Genomic DNA, 19,041 nt, shown 5'->3' with positions numbered 1-19,041 from the left:
TATATGTATAACTGATTCACTGTGCTGTACACCTGAAACTAACACATTGTAAATGAACTATACTCCAATAAAAATTTAAAAATGAAAAATAAAATAAAATAAAGGAAAAACTGCCACACATAAAACAAATGGTTGACGAAATATTCTCCTTTCCTTCTGAAGGTTTTGTGATGCAGTCTTTTACTATTAAATGGCCAACTGAAGTGAACAGTCCTAAGACCGTTCTTCCACCACTGATTAAGACTGGGGTGGCAGGTATTGGAGATAACATTCATGTAGCCTTCTGAGCTTTCTGGGCAGACTTGATAACCTTGCCAGCTGCAGCTGCCTTCTTGCCCACTTTTTTTTTTTGTCCACTACTTTGATGACACCCACAGCAATCGTCTGTCTCATGTCGCGAATAGCAAAATGACCCAGAGGAGGATAGTCAGAGAGGCTCTCAACACACACGGGCTTGCCAGGAACTATATCAATGATGGCAGCATCACTGGATTTTAAGAATTTGGGCCCACCTTCCAGCTTTTTCCCGGAACGATGATCAATCTTCTTCAGCTCAGAAAACTTGCAAGCAATGTGAGCTGTGTGACAATCCAGCACAGGTGCATATTCAGCACTGATTTGGCCTGGTTGGTTCAAGATAATCACCTGACCTGTGAAGCCCACTGATTCCATCAGTGGGTCAGTTTTGCTGTCATCAGCCACACTGCCACGACGAACATCTTTGACAGACACGTTCTTGACGCTGAAGCCCATACTGACCCCAGGAAGGGCTTCACTCAAAGCTTCATGGTGCATTTCAATAGATTTCACTTCAGTTTTAACGTTGACTGGAGCAAAGGTGACCACCATGCCCAGTTTGAGAACACCAGTCTCCACTCGACCCACAGGGACAATACCAATACCACCAATTTTGTAGACATACTGGAGGGGCTTGTCAGTTGGACATGCTGGTGGCAGGATGCAATCCAGAGCTTCAAGCAGCACGGTTCCACTGGCATTGTCATTTTTATGGGTGACTTTCTATCCCTTGAACCAAAGCAGGTTAGCACTTGGCTCCAGCATGGTGCCACCATTCCACCCAGAAACTGGCACCAATGCTACTGTGTTGGGGTGGTAGCCAATTTTCTGAATGTAGATGCTGACTTCCTTAACAATTTCCTCTCAGCTCTTCTGGCTATGGAGTGGCTTAGTGGAATCCATTTTGTTAATGCCAGCAATTAGTTCTTTCACACCCAGAGTATAAGCCAGAAGAGCATATTCACGGGTCTGCCCATTCTTGGAGATACTGGCTTCAAATTCACCAGTGCCAGCAGCATCAATCAGAACAGCACAATCAGCCTGAGATGCACCTGTAATCATGTCTTTAATAAACTCTCTGTGTCCTGGGGCATAAATTATAGTCACATAGTACTTGGTGGTCTCGAATTTCCACAGGGAGATATCAATGGTGGTAGCATACTCACATTGAGCTTTCAGTTTGTCCAAGATCCAAGCATACTTGAAGGAGCCCTTTCCCATCTCAGCAGCCTCCTTCTTGAACTTTTCGATGGTTCTTTTGTCAATCCCACCATATTTATAGATCAGATGGCCAGTAGTAGTAGACTTGCCCAGATCTACATGTCCACAGTGATGTTGATGTGAGGCTTCTCCTTTCCCATTGTGGCTTAAATTTAGTGGTGGTTTTCATGACACCTGTGTCCTGGTGGCAAACCCATTGCGAAAAAAGCTAAAATCAGATATTAAAACACTCCAGCAGGGCAAATACAAAGTCTAACCAAGTGGAAATAGGTTTTATGGCAAAATATTTTCATTATTTTCTAGTTTAGTGGCAGAAGCCCAGGGAACATACATGAGTATATTATAAGAGAGTTAAAGGAAGGAGCACAAAATATAATACTGGGTTGGCTGGAATTTATTGATATGGGTACCCGTATCAGAAATTAAGGATTTAATGTATTAGCACCTACAGCTGGAAGTGACACTCACTATTTACTTGGTAAGTTCACTGAAACTTGGACTCCATAGTGGCCTATGTTTAATTAAGTGGAGATACTGGAACTTCCTTGGATAATGTAAGAGGAATCCAAAGTCTTAGGGATACGGGAATGTTGGAGTAGATTTATCACATTTTGACTTGCATATCCACTCCCCACAAGTATATTCTCCAAGAGAACTTGGGGGGTGTCCCTTTACTAAAGCACTGAAAAATACATTAGTGAGTGGGAGTACTTATCTCCTTGAAAAGCCCTATGTTGCCTTTCTTCTGTAGGCAAGGCATGATGGGATGGGTGGGATGACCCATTTCAGGCAGCAGAAGCCAGATGTCAGTGTTTATCCACCAAAGACAAGGCAGGCACATTTACCATAAAGAGAAGTAGAGATACAGTGGTAATCAGATTATTTTTGACATTCAGCTAAATGATTATGGTGGTCCCAGGATTAAAACAGATGGGAAGCCTAATAAAGTATTGATCATCTACACATAATATTTAATAATCTATATATGGTAGCCAAAAATATGACTTTAGTCACCATAGTGAAGAGTTCTGACTTCTCTCACCCAGTTTCCAGAGCTGAGCCTCTTAATTGAAAGGGCAGGCTGGATCCCCTTAAGGAAGGATTCTGCAGCACTACCATAGCATATACTGAAAATCTTCCTCCAAGTCTTCTCCACAAAGACCTTAGGCCATTTCCTAAAATGACTGTGTAATGAGGAAAAAGATTAATATTCAGGTATTTCAGGGACTTCTAAACATTGGCATTAATTAGTGTTAATTTCTGGGGACCCAAATGCATTCCACCAGTTTAAGTGGGGCCTGTATTGGACAGGTGAGAGATGGAGTCTTAACTGGTTTGTGTTTTGCTTTTTTAAATTTATTTATTTTTGGCTGCGTTGGGTCTTCGTTGCTGCGCATGGGCTTTCTCTAGTTGTGAGCGGGGGCTACTCTTCCTTGTGGCGCGCAGGCTTCTTGTTGCGGAGCATGGACTCCAGGTGTGCAGGCTTCAGTAGTTGTGGTGCACAGGCTTAGATGCTCCCCAGCATGTGGGATCTTCCTAGACCAGGGATCGAACCCATGTCCCCTGCATTGGCAGGCAGATTCTTAACCACTGCGCCACCAGGGAAGTCCCCTTAACTCAAGTTTGTATCACAGTGGGCAGAGTAGGTCCATAGAACCACTCTGCGGTGATTCCTGGATGTATAATTAGAATAGATACCTGGTAACTGGCAGAATTTCCATATTGGTTCTTTGATCCTGGAATAAGGACAATGAAGAGCCAAGTTGAAGCCCTTGGGAACCCCCTCCCACCTCCCCCATACACCAGAAGAGTAAACAAAAATTATTGCTTCCTTGGGATGGCAGAATGGGGGATTACAGAGATTAGTGACACCAATAAAGGTTAAAGGAAGCAGGAGTGATGAAATCTATCTCATGCCAATTTAATTTACCTGTTAGGCCTGTGAAGAAGGCAGATGGATCTTGGAGAATGAGTGTGGGTGATTATAAATTTAATCAGGTGATGCCTCTAATTGCAGCTGCTCTTCCATATGTAGTAATTTTACTGGAGCAAATCAACACAGCCAGTGCCACTTGGTATGCAGCTAGTGATCCAGCAAGTGCTTATTTCTCCATACAAATTGGCAAGAAACACCAGAAGCAATTTGCTTTTACTTGGCAGGGCCAACAATATAACTTCACAGTCTTGCCCCATGGCTACATCAATTTTCCTGCTCTCTGCCATAATATAGTCCACAGAGATACTGAGCATCTTCACCTTCCAATCAGCATTAAGTTGGTCCAGTACATTGATGACATTATGCTGATTGGATCCGGGGAGTAAAAGAAGTGAGGTCTTTAACTGTCTTCATGAAATATATGCAAAAACAGCGGACGGAAGATAAATTCCACTTCTGGTATCAATTTCTACATCAGCCAAGTGCCAGTTATTAAAATATTTTCTCAGCTCCAAATTCACCCTTTTGTACTTTTCTTTCATGCTGGAGCTGGAGTATGAAAACCACATTTCTTTGCCTTGCCAGCTGGCTCTGTTAAGTTCTGCTAATTGGGGGCATCAGATGGAGACCACAAGGCTGAGGAAGGACAAGAGACTTGTTCCTTCCTGTCTACCTCATGACTGCTTCCTGTGGTGTTTTGGTTCCAGTGTGCTTCACTCCAGCTATGCTTCTTTAACCTGGTAGCAGCAGCTGAATCCAGTTTGCAGTTTTTCTAAAGTTTTGTAGTTTTCATTGACATCAGCCAGCCAGTGTTCCTGCTGCAGAGGTCTGGGTCCCAGACTGCTGGGTCCCATGGAGCACCCCATCTAAGCTCAGAGACACAAACGGTAGCCAGGCAGTGTCTTCTTCTCAGAGACCTGAGTTTCAGCTCTGTGGGCTCACTCCTCCAAGTTTGTAATTTTTTTCCCTTTAATTCCTTTGTTTGTTTTTCAGCCCTAAAGGTAATAACAGTTGCTACCTGTCACACCTTAGATTTCTCTTTTCAGTTTTTCAGTCACTTACTTAACTTCATACCTAGTTAACAATTCTTGTTAAATTATCTGTTCAAATAACTGGTGTGAATTTTATCTCCTATCTGGACACTATCAATAAAGTTAGTATAAGATTATTAAAATTTAAGAAGAATTACAACCAGGTAGAGGCAATACATGACTCAATCATACTCCACTCACTCTTAGCTATTTTATATTCTTTCTCTATATATTTCTACTTATTTTATAATTTGTAACTAGTCATTTCAAATGTAAGGGGTTGGATTATAAAGATTTCCTCCCCCCACATTTTAACAAGCTTAGCTATACAGTCAAGAATGATTTCCCCCCCCACATTTTAACAAGAATGATTTCCCCCCCCACATTTTAACAAGCTTAGCTATACAGTCTTTTAAATGACATACTTCATTTAGCCTGTGATCAATGAGTTACAGACGTACTGCAAGATAGTTATCTATTCAGCCCTAGGAGTGGCCTGAAAGGAGTATGGTGGTTGGTGCCTCTACATAATTCACCCCTGGCCAGAAGCAGTTTGACTTAAGGATTCTCAAAGAGTAACCCAAAGAATCAGAGTCTGATGATCCGTCCCAGTGTGCCCCATGGTTCCACAGGAGGCAAACACAATGGAGGACTTGCTTTATTAAAGCAAGTATCCTCTAATAAAGAAGAAAGCAAAGGAATGTTCTATCTCTAAGACATCACTTTCAGAGGCCAGTTGCGGTGTGTATTGCTGCTCATCATAAACACTGAACCTTGGAGCTGCTGGAGGAGTGCATGCTCCAGGCACTCAAGGAGCAGGACTCAGAGCCTAAGGTGTGGCCAGGAAAGGCAGGGAAGTCTGCCAGATACTCCTCATGGACTCAGCTCTTAATCTCTCTTCATATATATTGAATTCTTCCCTTTGTTTATGGCTGATGTGCCCTTTTAGTTACATCCAAGTTAGCTGCAGAATTATTGCTCTCATAACACAGTCCTACCCTGCAAATGGGAGTTTTGTCATTATTTTGTAAAATATACTTAATATGAAAAAGTTTGAGTGGATTCTAAATCCAGTCATGCTATCATAAGATATTACCACATTACATTTTCTAGTGGGAAAAAAGTAAGAGCTACTGGAGTCACACATAATTTATACTTGCAAATTCTGAATAGTTGTGAAAATTATTTTAAATTTATCACCTACTTGTATGAACTAAATTCTCATCAATAATGACTACTAATTGATCACTGTTAAACTGTCTTGTTCAGAAATTACATGCAGTCATTTCGGTCATAAAACCCTACATAGAAAATGTCATGTTTATAGAGGCAATCTCGGGTTTTTTTTTTTTTTTTTTTGCGGTACGCGGGCCTCTCACTGTTGTGGCCTCTCCTGTTTCGGAGCACAGGCTCCGGACGCGCAGGCTCAGCAGCCACGGCTCACGGGCCCAGCAGCTCCGCGGCATGTGGGATCTTCCTGGACGTGGGCACGAACCCGTGTCCCCTGCATCGGCAGGCGGACTCTCAACCACTGCGCCACCAGGGAAGCCCTCAATCTCGGGTTTTTCATTAAATTTTTGAGAGACTTTATTTGGAAGCTTATACAAATTCAATATTTAATATCACCCTTAAATATGTTTGTTATTTTTCTCATTATAATTATAAAAAGAAAATAACTTTTTTCACCAAGCCCCATATTGTTGCCTCCAAATCCCCTCTAATTTATCCCAGTGTGCTGAACAATATCATTTCTATGGATGTCATGATATGAAAAAAGGTTGAGAAGCACTGCTTTAACCTTTAAACCAGGATTCTTAACCTGGGACCCCTTAATGGATTTCAGTGTGTGTGTGAAATATGTAAATGTATCTTTCTGGAGAGATGGCTAACAGTTTTCATCAGGTTCTCAAAGCTTAAGAACCAGCTGATCTCAGAAATTTCAAAAGCTCCCTTATAATTTCACCTTGAAGAAGTGATAATACAAGTTAAGGGTTAAATGAACTCCAATGGCACAAGGAGGCCTCCATTATCACAGGTGGGAAGAAGAAAGGTGCTCTAAATAGAGCTAGGAGAACTTTTCTCTTTGGCTTCCTCTTTTGGGAATCCTGCTCTTGGCCTCTCTCTTCTCGAATTCAGCTAGCATATTATGACACCTCTTCCCTCAGATCACCAGAAGGCCAAGTAGGAAGCAGGGTGGAGCCCAGGAAAGAATGGGTATAAATGGTGCAGAGAGCATAGGCTGCAAATGCTCACATGTGATCCAGATCAGTTCACAACGTGGCTATACTGGGATCTGTAGGCAAAGCCTGAAATCCAATATCATAAAGCATACATTTATTTGCCCAGACCTTTTCTGTGTTTCTAAAGCACTTTGTACATATCTAGACTTCTCATATATATGTGTGTGTGTGTGTGTGTACTTCTGGGGCCTAGCAGAGGCAACTGAAGCAACAGTACCACTAAACCTTACTGTAATTATTTGATGAGCTTTTTCCTGCTAACAAGCTATGAGGGGTAGATAGACTTTTGTTTTTAAAACAGTGACTAGTGTATAATACACCCTTGGTATTTTCTCAATTAATGGTGAATAAATCAATGAACATGCACCAACAATTTCCAAATCTTAGTTTCCTTAAAAGGCATATGCCAGGAAGAGGTATTTCTCCTGTAAATAAATTAACTTTCTGTTACAAGCCTTATGTGAATTTGGGTACCTTACAATCCCAATTTTGACCAGGATTTTATCACCTCAGATGTGATGAATAATGATGTTCTATACCTACATACAAATGAGACATGTCTTGACCACTAATCTACTTCTCCTACTGTTAAGAAAAGGCATGGAATCATGTATTTTTCATTCTTTTTTTTTATTACCTTTCTGCTTGATGCTATTTTCTAAACATAGGATACACTCAGCAAAAGCTCACTGAACTTGGAACAAACTTATGAGAATAATAAAGTTATCTTAATTACATATGGGGCTTTACAGTTTATATTGCACTTTACATTTTTTTTCTCATTTGATCACAGGAATCCTGTGAGTTAGAGCTCCGTTGCAGAAATGAAGAAACTAAAGCTCAAAAAGTTTAAGCCATTTGCTCAACGTTTTACAGAGCTGGAACTAGAAGCCAGGTCTCTGATTCCTAGGGTAGTGCTCTTTCCCACTGTAGGATTATCTCACACTGTAAGATTATCATCTTCCAAAAGAATTTAAGATTATGTTGCTACATAAAAGTAGATAATCAGTGTTGCTGTCCCTGAGTCAGTAAGAAAATTAACATATAAGTACATTACTAAGACCTATTGATTTGAATAATACTTTTCTCTAGAATGATACTTTGGTTTATAAATCACGTTTCATTTATTTGCCTTCATTCAGCTTTCAGCTATGTATAATTCTTGCCTACGCATATAGCCTCTTGTTTGGTCTCCTAAGCTTTGGTTCAAAGTTCTTACTTCTGAACTTTGTCTTCTCTTTTCCTGTTTACTAAGTAGCTCTGGGAAAAACACAAGTCAGATTGTTTAATCTGTGAACCATACATCTTTGTTTAATTTTGTCTCGCAGGCACTCTTGACCACCACCAGGGGGCAAAAGCCTACCAGCTAGCTTCTCTGCAGTACATTCTACATAGGACTGTACAGTACAGGGACCCTCAGTGTCTGATTCTTGATGGAACCTCCCTGCTAATTATTTCAACCACAGGGCCCCAAGGAGACAACAAAGGCTCAGCACAGAGGGCTCTAGTGGCACTTAACCATAAAGCGGCCAGAAAGAGCTCACAACAGCTCTGTCAGTTTAAAAGAAGCAATAAGATCCAAGAGAGTCTGAGCGATAAGGCGGTGGGTTAATAACTGCAAACTCCCGAATGTGTGTGTTTTACAACTTTGATATGTATGGTAGTATTTACCAGCACATCCACTCAAATTGAGAAACAGCCTTGTCAACTCTCTTGCCCTGTGTAATCAATCAATGGCATTTGCATAGTGCGATTCCCCCACCACCACCTTCAATCTTGATTTTTCATTACATTCTTGGCTTATGTTCAGCTGATTTATCTTTTAGAAAGCGATTTCTTTAAAATATTTAATCGGCATTCCGCATGTGTCTATGAAATAATGAAATCTAAAGACGAAGGAGAGGAAACCCCTAGGAGCAAATCCTGTTTAGTCAAGAGAACTTCTTGCCAGCAGGAAGCAAGTGGGAGGTAAATAGCAGGTTGGACCCTTCCAACTCCGTAAGCCCAGCTTTCTCGGCCTCCCAGGCTCGCTCGGCCTCTCTGCACCTCACGAATAATAAATGAGTCCTAAGACAGGGGCCAGGATAATAGAGGAAGCATGAGGGTACCATAAAGACTCTCGGGGTATAAAATTACAAATCTTTCTTACTTTCAAAAAGTCTCATCCTAAAACATAGAGTCGGAGACGGAAGGGTGGGAAAGCTCAGAAAAAGCCTCCCCGAGAGCCGGGTCAAAGGGAGGGTCTCTAGCCCAGTAAGCCACACCCACGCTCAGAGAAAGCGTTTGAAACCCCGCGGCGCCCTTTCCCATCCGGAAACATGTTTGCCTCCGGATTTTTACCTCAGTTTCTTCTCACGAAGGTGGGTTAAGCTGCGCGCCCCACCTCAGAAAATGGTCGTCCCTCAGGAGTGGGGGCTCCAGCGACCCTCAGCTCCGAGACCCCGCCCCCCAACCCACTCCACAGCCCCCGACGCAGCCAAACTGCGTGATTCCAGAGGCAAGGAGGAAACCCGGGAGGGGGCGGCGGCTCTTGGCGCACGCACCCGGCCGGCTTCCGGCAACTCAAGGGTTACGGACAGGCGGCGGCGCGCGCCGAGGGGAGAGGCGGTTGCTGACAGGTGGCGCCTGCGCACTGGGAGCGCTCATTGTGCCCCGCAGCTGCCGAATCGCCCGCCCGCCTGCCCGCCAGCCGCCAGTTCAGCGCGTCAGTCTGCGAGAGTCCGGTGGTGGGTGCGGAGCCTGCTGCCGTTCGCGCGGTCTCCTCCTCCTCCTCCTCCTCCCCGCCCCCCTCATCCCCACCCCACACCCCTTGCCTCATCCCGGCTCCGTCACCCTCCCGCCCCCCACACTCAGGACAAGAATGCCCTGCCCGGAACAACCCAGCAGCGCCTAGATGGCTTTGGTCACGGTCCAGCGGTCGCCTACCCCCAGCACTACCTCCAGCCCCTGCGCCTCGGTGAGTCTTTCCCGGCAGCCGCTCTGCTCGCTTCTGTCACTGCGGCTCCGCTTTGCCTCAGCGGGTCCCGCCGAGCGCCACTGCGCACGCGCCGCGCCGCTTCCCAGGCCTGGGCACTCTGCTGCCGTGAACCCCCCACACCCCCCCATCTTAAAGACGAGCTGCAGGAACTACAGAACGTCGATTTGTGCCCCCATCACTCTGAGCACCTAGCGCCTCACAGTCCTCGCCCCGAACCCCCCTGTGGCATGCCTTCCTCTGGCTTGAGCACTTCCTTTCGGGAATGAGTCATTCTTGCTTTTCACCCTCCCCCTTCCTTTACCCTCTGTTGCTCCGCTGCGGGGAGAGGACCCTGGGACTCCTGCGTTGCCCCATACACACACCCACATCCCCTTACCCGCGCCCATTTCAGGGACCCGTTCCGTATTCGCACACTGCACGCCCTTCGGGCTCTCCGGGTGTCTTTCTTCACCCTGGTCACTCGCTGTCTTTTTGTGCCCTGTCCGTTGGGCTTCATTGGACGGCTGAACGGTAGTTACTCCTCGGTTTCTCCCCTCCTCCCCTCCTCCAAAGGGTGGCCGTGGTCTCTGCTCTTTGGATCTCTTACCTCTGCGAGGTCCCGAAGCATCTGGCGCTGCTTGATGACCAGTGCCAATTCATTTACATCTCACAGACATTTATGCCTTACACTCATTGCTCATGATCGTTCTTGTTCTTGGGTCGTGTTTGTATGGCTCGTTACTTCAGATGCCTGTGCCAGTGAAGCGTGCTTCCAGAAGGAAAATACCCAGTAACCAGCCTTTTCCTGCTGGGCCCTTCTTTACCTTCGCCCCACCCCCACTCCTTTACGCTCCATTCTTTTAGCCTTTTTTTTTTCCTGAAAATATATATATTTTTTTAAATAAAATATTGTACCAGTGGGGGGAAATGGGATCTTAAAAAAAAAAACTAGATGTTTTAGAGGGAATAAGTGGAATGAATATATGAGAAATTGGAAAAACCATTTTGAACTTCCTTCAGAACAGTAATTTAAAAAACTGTGTTGGTGGATGTAGTGGTTTCAACTTGCAAAAACGTATTCAGTAAACGCTGTACTACCTTCCACTGTAAAAATTCGGGTTACTCTTCATATGTATATGTTAACTGAGGTGTGTGTGAGTGTTGATGTCTTGAAAGTGTGCTGGTTTGTAATTTCAACGTAGTTTCCTGAATTTCAAAATTTTGTTGTGTAGAGTGGTGGTTTCTTTTTTCCTGAGCCAGCTTTTGCACTTTGTGTGACCAAATTGGCAGCTGTATCCTAATTCTAGAAGTGATTATACTTCAGAGGTTACCTTACTTCGTGCTGTTTCCAGAGAGCAGAACTAGCTAGGATCCTTGGATAGAAAGAAATTCAGGGAGGCAGATTTCCAATCATTCTAAGGAGGAATTTTGTAACAGTGAGGTGGACTGCCTTGCAAAATAGTGAGTGCCCATTGCTGAAAGGTTCAAGCAAAGGCTGGAGGGCCTTTTGCATAGGAGGTGGTAAAAGGGCTCTTTCCAACTCTGAAGATTATGTGATTTGAGAATAACTGCACTTGAAAGCTAGTAAAATATTTAAGGATCCTCTGAAGACAAGTATCACAGGAATGGAAATTTAATATACTTTATTCTTATATGTGGTATTTTATGCTAGTTTTTGGAAAGTCACTAACATACCATCAGACCATCTTAATTCACCCCACCAGTAAACCTTTGGAAGAAAGTGGTTACCACGCCAGATTTTGGCTGAGAAAGCAACTGAAGGTTAATTGAGTCATGTAGGCAAACCAGGAACCAGTATTATATTGACATGATTTTCCCTGGGCATTTTTGGAAGCAGTTTATGCTGTAATAATAATATATGTGTATCACATTATCATACTAATTTTCTTGAGGTGAATGATTAGTAGTACCATATCTACTTGATGTAACTTAATTAGCCAACACTTGGTTATTTTAGAATCTGGAGGTATGTTAATAGGCACTTTTGACATAGGTAATTAAATTGATCATGTGGTAAGCTCAGTTGTTGAGCTAAGTGACTGATATTTCTACATCTACTTGCTATAGTAACCTGGGTATTTCAGTTTATATGTGGCCCTGGGAGCAAAGGAATCCTGGGACGTGTGTGTGTGTGTGTGTGTGTGTGTAACAGTCAGCATTGTTAGCATGACTATGACCCAGTTACCTTTCCCTTTAAATTGTTTTCCTATTCCACTTTATCCAGAGCTTTTTCAGTTGAGTTGTCTCATGGTCCTTGTGTTCCAGTATTTGACTGCTGTCTGACTTGAATATATTTGCTGTTGCATCTCTTGCTGCATGAATAAGTTGAGTTGTTTGTTTTAAAAGAGAACAGAAAGAATCTACAGAACCACAAAAGGAGAGATTTACTTTTGTGAGGCTGGAAATTTAGGGTTTTTTAATTAATCATATTAAGCATTCTGTTACGCTTTTTCACTGTAGGAGGTAAGACATTTTAATACCGTCAGCTCTTCAGTGTTCTTTCATTAGAGATTAAACAAATCTATTGATCATCTACTGGGTGTGAATGACTATTATAGTATCAAGATGTATAAGATATTGACCCTATCTAAGATATTGACCCTATCTATCAGGGTCTATAATCTTGGGAGGGAGGGGGTGAGGGAAGGGACAGGGACTGGAGGAGGAACAAACATGTGAGAGTAGAAAAGGAGAGTGAGGGGATGCTACTGTATGTACATGAACAGCCAGTTTGTAAATAGCCATAAGGATTGTCTGAATTCAAATTAAGATAAATTCACTAATGGCAATAGTAGTAATAATAATATGTAACATTTAAGTGCCTTACATGGATTAACTTATTTACTCCTCACAGTATGCCCAAGGGAAATTGCTATTATCCCCATCTTACTGATGAAACTGAGGCAAAGAGCTATTAAGGAATGTACCCAGTGACACTCATCTGTTGAAGATGTAATTGAAACACAGATGTGTCTAACTTTAGAATCTTCCATCTTTTTCCTTCCTGGTAATCAAAGAGAAGTACACATAGTTAGGTGGCTCTTGAACTAGGCCTTGAAGGATAAGTTGAATGTTTATAGGCTGAGATAGAAGCTAGGAAGTAGAGAGTATTCCAGTGGAAAGAAGCTGTATACACCAAGACTTAGAGACAGGAACGTACAAGACATATCTGAAGGACTTATTAAATAGACCAGTTTGAAGAAGGATTTGTTTCGAAGAGTAGTAATAGATAAAGGTGGGGAGGTAGCTAGGGCTGCAAAGGGACTGCTGAGCTTAGGAATTTGAACTTGATAGAGAAGGTAATGGAGAGTCCTCAGAGGTTTTTGAGCGGATATGATCACAGTGGTGTTTTAAGAAAACTGATCTAGCAGCTGTGGGCCAGAGGGAGTTGAGAGGTAGGGCATGAGTGGAGCAGGTTAGAGGCTGTTACAGTAGCCCAGGTGTGAGATAATAAAGGCATGAACTGGGAATCTGAAAGAAGGGAAGGAAAAGGACAGATGCAAGGGATTGTGGAGAAGACGCAAAGGACCTGGGATTGATTGGATATAGGGGAGGAGGAATCAGAGATGCCAACTCTTGGAATATATTGTTCTAGATGTTTCTAACTAATCGGGGGCAATTTAAGAATTATCTCTTCTATCTGGTATGAATTTTCTGAATGGATACCTATATTGGTCCAGGGTTATATAAATACAGTGAAATACCATAAAAATCTTTTACTTTTGTAAAAGTGCTTTATGCTTTTCAGAGTGTCTTGTGTTCATGGTCTAATTTAATTCTAGAATAGCCTCATAAGTTACGCAGGACAAATACCAAGGTTAAAAGGCTTGCTGAAGATTGCAAAACTGGTTGGTATAAGATCCTGCAGTAGAACTAAGTTCCTTGGCTCCTGGTCCACGGAGTGATAAGAGAGATAGCATATTAGTTTCTGATCCTGAGAACTTGACTGCCAATAGAGAAAAGGAATCAAGACTTGAGATGCAATCAAGAACTCACACTGTCTTTTGAGTTCATTTATATATTGTCTGTTTTGACTTTCTGTCTTGACTGTCTAGAACAGAATCATCCAAGTCTTGTACAACTCATTTTTCGGTGATACCCTTATTTGAAGCCTATTATCTCTTGGTTTACATAGAAATCTTATAAACTTGAATATTTAGTTTCCATACTCATAGAAGATTACCAGCAGCAAAATAGGGATGGAAAGGGGCAGGTGCTGCTAAAGGCAGGCTCCTTAAAGTTCTGGGAAATAATAGTTGAATGGTTTTACAGCAAGGGAGGAGGAAGAAAACCTATAAATAGCTGACCCAAGGAAAAAATTTAGCAGTTAGGGACTACGTAATGTAAGGACAAATACCCCTCTAAGACCCAGTACTCCTTCAGAGCAACTATTATATGGTTATAGTGATGACCCCAAATCATCGTAAGAAGGCTTAATCTTGTTTTGTCTTGGTTTAAGCAGTCGGGATTGAGTGAAGTGTATTTTCAGATAGAGATCCATCCAAGTTTCACCAAAGTCTTGATGTTGAGGATATGGGAAGGGGGAAGGGTAAGCTGTGACAAAGTGAGAGAGTGGCATGGACATATATACACTACCAAACGTAAAATAGATGGCTAATGGGAAGCAGCCGCATAGCACAGGGTGATCAGCTCGGTGGTTTGTGACCACCTAGAGGGGTGGGATAGGGAGGGTAGGAGGGAGGGAGATGCAAGAGGGAAGAGATATGGGAACATATGTATATGTATAACTGATTCACTTTGTTATAAAGCAGAAACGAACACACCATTGTAAAGCAATTATACTCCAATAAAGATGTTTAAAAAAAAGATGCACATTTTAATTAATTGGGCAATTCATATATATATATATAAACAAATGGGGATGTGGGATAAATAGATATTATTGAATTATATATATTCAGATATGACCACACCTCTCTCCCTAGTCAGAGAAAATAAAGCCATAGCAAATATGAAATTGATTTATATAAAGTATATACTTAAAAGTGATGCTTTTTAATTTTTTTGAAGACAGCTTTAGAAACTTTCTTGAACTGTAGAAATAATACATGCCAGTTGTAGGAAATTTGGAAAATATGGAAAAGCACAGAAAAGAGAATAAAAGATACATGCCATACAGCTGAGCGTGTATTTTTACATAGCTGAAATGCTGCTGTATGTATAATTTTGTATGCTTTTTAAAAGTTTTATATATATCATAGATGTATTGCCAAATCACTTAAATGGCTGCGTTGAGTAGTTATAACTCATTCTAACCATTCCATTATTGGTGAATATCTCGGTTTTTTCCTAACTTTTTTTTTCTATTATAAACTACATTGCAGTGACCATCATTGCACGTAAATATTTGACTGCATTTTGGAACATTTATTAAGATTTCAAGAAATACAATTACTGGATCACAGAGTATATACAATTTTAAGATTCCTGTTACATAGTTATACTTCCTAGGACGGTTGTTCCCAGTTAACATTTATTCCAACCAACATAGTGTAAAGTGTAAGAATGCTCATTTCTCTTAGCCTTATTAACACTTAGCCTTATTCTCATTTTATTGTTAATCATTGGTAATTTTTGAGGATAAACAGTAGTACCTAGTTGGCTTGATATGCATTTTATTATTAGACAAGTTGAATATTTTTTAGATGTTTATTAGGCATTTTTGTTAACTTTTTAAAAAGATAATTTTATTGAAGTATAGACTACAGGCCCTAAAATAAATCTGTTTTGATAAGTGTGCAATTCAGTGATTTTTTTTCTTTTTTTTTTTTTTTTTTTTTGCGGTACGCGGGCCTCTCACTGCTGTGGCCTCTCCCGTTGCGGAGCACAGGCTCCGGACGCGCAGGCTCAGCGGCCATGGCTCACAGGCCCAGCCGCTCCGCGGCATGTGGGATCTTCCCGGACCGGGGCACGAACCCTTGTCCCCTGCCTCGGCAGGCGGTGTTTTCTTTTCAATCTGTGTATTCTTTTCAATCTATGTATTCTCTTGATACGTTATGCATATTACCCCTTTATTTATTAAAACTGTTTGCTTTTTAATTGTTTGTATTGCCCTTAGAATAGTCTACACTCCAGAGTTTTGCTAGCAAGACTTTTACTAAGGCTTTTACTTGCTTACCTCTTCAGCCTTGTCTCTTCCCAAGTCCCTGCCTTGCACACTGCTCAAGTCACGCTGACATGCCATGCTCCCTTTGATCTCTAGGCTTTTGCACATGCTGTTCCCTTTTCCTGGAAACCTTCCCTTCATCTATTTACCTGACTAATTCCTGCTCATCCTTCAGGTCTCAGCTTAAATGTCACTTCTGGGAAGCTTCCCTGACTCCACTCCCAGACTATGGTAGGTGCTCCTTCTGTGTGCAACATAGCACCCTATACTTACCCGTCGTGGCTCTTATCTCTTTATTGTACTTGACTGTTTGATTGCTTATCTCCCCAACTAACCTTTAAGCCAGGGACTGGGTCTATTTACATATTTTTTATCACCAGGGTCAAAAATATTGGACTGTGGATCAATGGATGGATCGATGGATATAGTCATATTTAGCAATTTTTTCCATTTTGAGTTCTTCCATTGTTTTTAAGCACTGATTTGTTTCTAGAAGCCCAAAGAATATGACCACCCTTAAGACTTTTTAAAATTTTTATTTATTTATTTATTTATTGGCTGCATTGGGTCTTTGTTGCTGTGCGTGAGCTTTCTCTAGTTGGGGCGAGCGGGGGCCACTCTTTGTTGTGGGCTTCTCATTGCAGTGGCTTCTCTGTTGTGGAGCACGGGCCCTAGAGCGCCTGGGCTTCAGTAGTTGTGGCGCACGGGCTCAGTAGTTGTGGCTCGTGGGCTCTAGAGCACAGGCTCAGTAGTCGTGGCGCATGGGCTTAGTTGCGCCGCGGCATGTGGGATCTTCCTGGACCAGGGCTTGAACCTGTGTCCCTTGCATTGTCAGGCGGATTCTTAACCCCTGCTCCACCAGGGAAGTCCCTACCCTTAAGACTTTTGATAAATATTGCTAAATGGTCCTCCATTAAAGTTGAATCAAATTTTGTTGACGAGCTATGTATAAAAATGTCTGCTTCATTGTACCCTCATCAGCCCTGAATATTGTCATCATTTGTTTTCTTTATCATTTTAAGAACTCTTGTTTACTGAACATTTACTTGTGCCAAACACTGTGCTAAGTACCTTACGTTCATTATATTGTTTAATTTTTACATCACTCCTGTGGTTTAGGTATTATTGTCTCTAATTTACAAAGAAAATTGAGGCTCAAGGAAGTAAAATGAATTACCCAAGAGTATAGGTCTGGTGTCTGACCCCAGAACTCTCTTCAACACTAGTATTTTATTATTGTTTTGAGTTGCCTTTTTTTTTTTTTTAAGTCAGAGGTTAAACATTTTTCAAATACTTATCATTATTTATTTTATAGTCTCTGTCTTTTAAGTCATTCATGTGATTAGCCCAGCTTTCTTCGTGGAGTTATTTTTGCCATATTGATTTGTAAATATTCTTTGTATACTTATAGTATTAACCTTTTTCTGTTATGTTACACATTTTGCCTTGGTTTTCCTTTGCCATTCTGTTTTATTTGTTTTTTATTCATTTTGATGTACAGACATTAAAAAATTTTAATGCTGTCATCTCAAAGTCTGTGTATGTGTGTTTCCATTGTTTTTCTACTTAGTTCAATTTTCCATCAATAGAGTAGAGAAATATTCACTGATATTTTCTTAAATTGTTTTATAGATTATTTTTATACTTAATTTTACTGCATGGTGTGAGATAAATATTAAATTAATTTTGTTCTGAATAGTTAACTTGTCCCAGTTCATTTTATGAAACAATCACTCCTTTTTTCTAATTCCACCTCTGGGAAATACTACATTAGGGTATAAGCTAGAGTGTGTTCCAGTGAAGTTCCATTGTTCTTCCCACAGGATTTCAGTTAGGTTAGCACATATTATTTAGTATTCATTAAATTGTGTGGACAGGAACTTCCCCAGTGGTGCGGTGGTTAGGAGTATGCCTGCCAGTGCAGGGGACGCGGGTTCGATCCCTGGTCCAGGAAGATCCCACATGCTGTGGAGCAACTAAGCCCATGCGCCGTAACTACTGAGCCTGTGCTCTAGAGCCTGCGAGCCACAACTACTGAAGCCCGTGCACCTAGAGCCCATGCTCCGCAACGAGAGAAGCCACCGCAGTGCAAAGCCCGCATACCGCAATGAAGAGTAGGCCCCGCTCACTGCAACTAGAGAAAGCCTGTGCGCAGCAACGAAGACCCAATACAGCCAAAAATAAGTCAATTTATAAAAAAAAAAAGTTGTGTGGACAGAAAATAAACTTAAACTAGCTTAGATTTTAAAATTTGACTGGTATCTGGAAAGTCCAGAGGAAGAGCGGTTCTTTGGTACTTAAAATGTGTCTTCAAGTCTCTTGTCCTTTCTATCTGGCTTTAGTGAGAGGGAGCAGATTCTAGATTATGCCCTGTCTGAAAAAGGCACCATGCAGAGCCCACACTACCTTTCTGTGTATCACCATTACATATCGTTCCAGGTTCCAGCAGCTTAGAGCTTTGCAGTTTTTCCATTAAATGCCTGCTGTCATGTTGGCTACACAGTGCCTAACCCATAGTAGGCATTCTCATGTCCATGTGTTTGATTTATTTGTTCATTCATTCAAGAAACCTAGCTGTAGTAGAGAAACTATTTCAAAAAAAAAACCAAGCAGTTTGATTATTGATATGACTCTACCCAATTTGAAATATGCCAGAGGTCAGGTGTACATGCGAGGTGGGACCTAAGGAATCTTGTTAATCAGCAAATAGGTACTGAGTGCTGTTTTGTGCAGGTAATGCAATCCATTTTCTTACTGTGGTTCTCAGCGCCGTGTCTTTTTCAGATACATTTACAAACTGCCCTGCATTTTCTTGTGCAGCTGAGCAGTATAGCTGCTGTTCACAGTGCCCCTCATTTTTCTGTTTGTCAAGAGAAAGTCAGGTGAGGTGATCTTGGCTCTGAAATGTAATGAAAGTCCCATGGTTCCCTTGATTTTCTGAAAGTGAAATAATTTCACTTACTTGGTGGGAGAGGATATGCTTAGAAAGAAATGGGCAGAAGTAATGTACTGTGTTACAGCCTAGATCTTTTGGAGCTGTTTGATTCATTTTGTTTTAAAAGGTAATTTAGCACCTTTTTGTATCCTGTGCTATACTTCATTCTGAAGGTATCTATTTCTTTACTTATTCATGCCAGGATTGGGGATCCAGCAGCCAGTTAGTCCCTGGCCTCAGGAAGCTTAGAGTATAGTGGAAAGATTGGTATTAAATA

The 19,041-nt window shown here is 41.7% G+C and overlaps 1 pseudogene; it reads right to left on the bottom strand.

Moving 5' to 3' along the window:
- Positions 1-271: 271 nt before the first annotated feature.
- On the bottom strand, positions 272-1,658 carry LOC136139139 (elongation factor 1-alpha 1 pseudogene; annotated as a pseudogene).
- Positions 1,659-19,041: the final 17,383 nt, after the last annotated feature.

Source organism: Phocoena phocoena, chromosome 19, assembly GCF_963924675.1.
Source record: "Phocoena phocoena chromosome 19, mPhoPho1.1, whole genome shotgun sequence".
Taxonomy (NCBI): Eukaryota; Metazoa; Chordata; class Mammalia; order Artiodactyla; family Phocoenidae; genus Phocoena; species Phocoena phocoena.
Note: the sequence above shows the minus strand (reverse complement) of the source record. Positions and strands in the feature narration are given on the sequence as shown.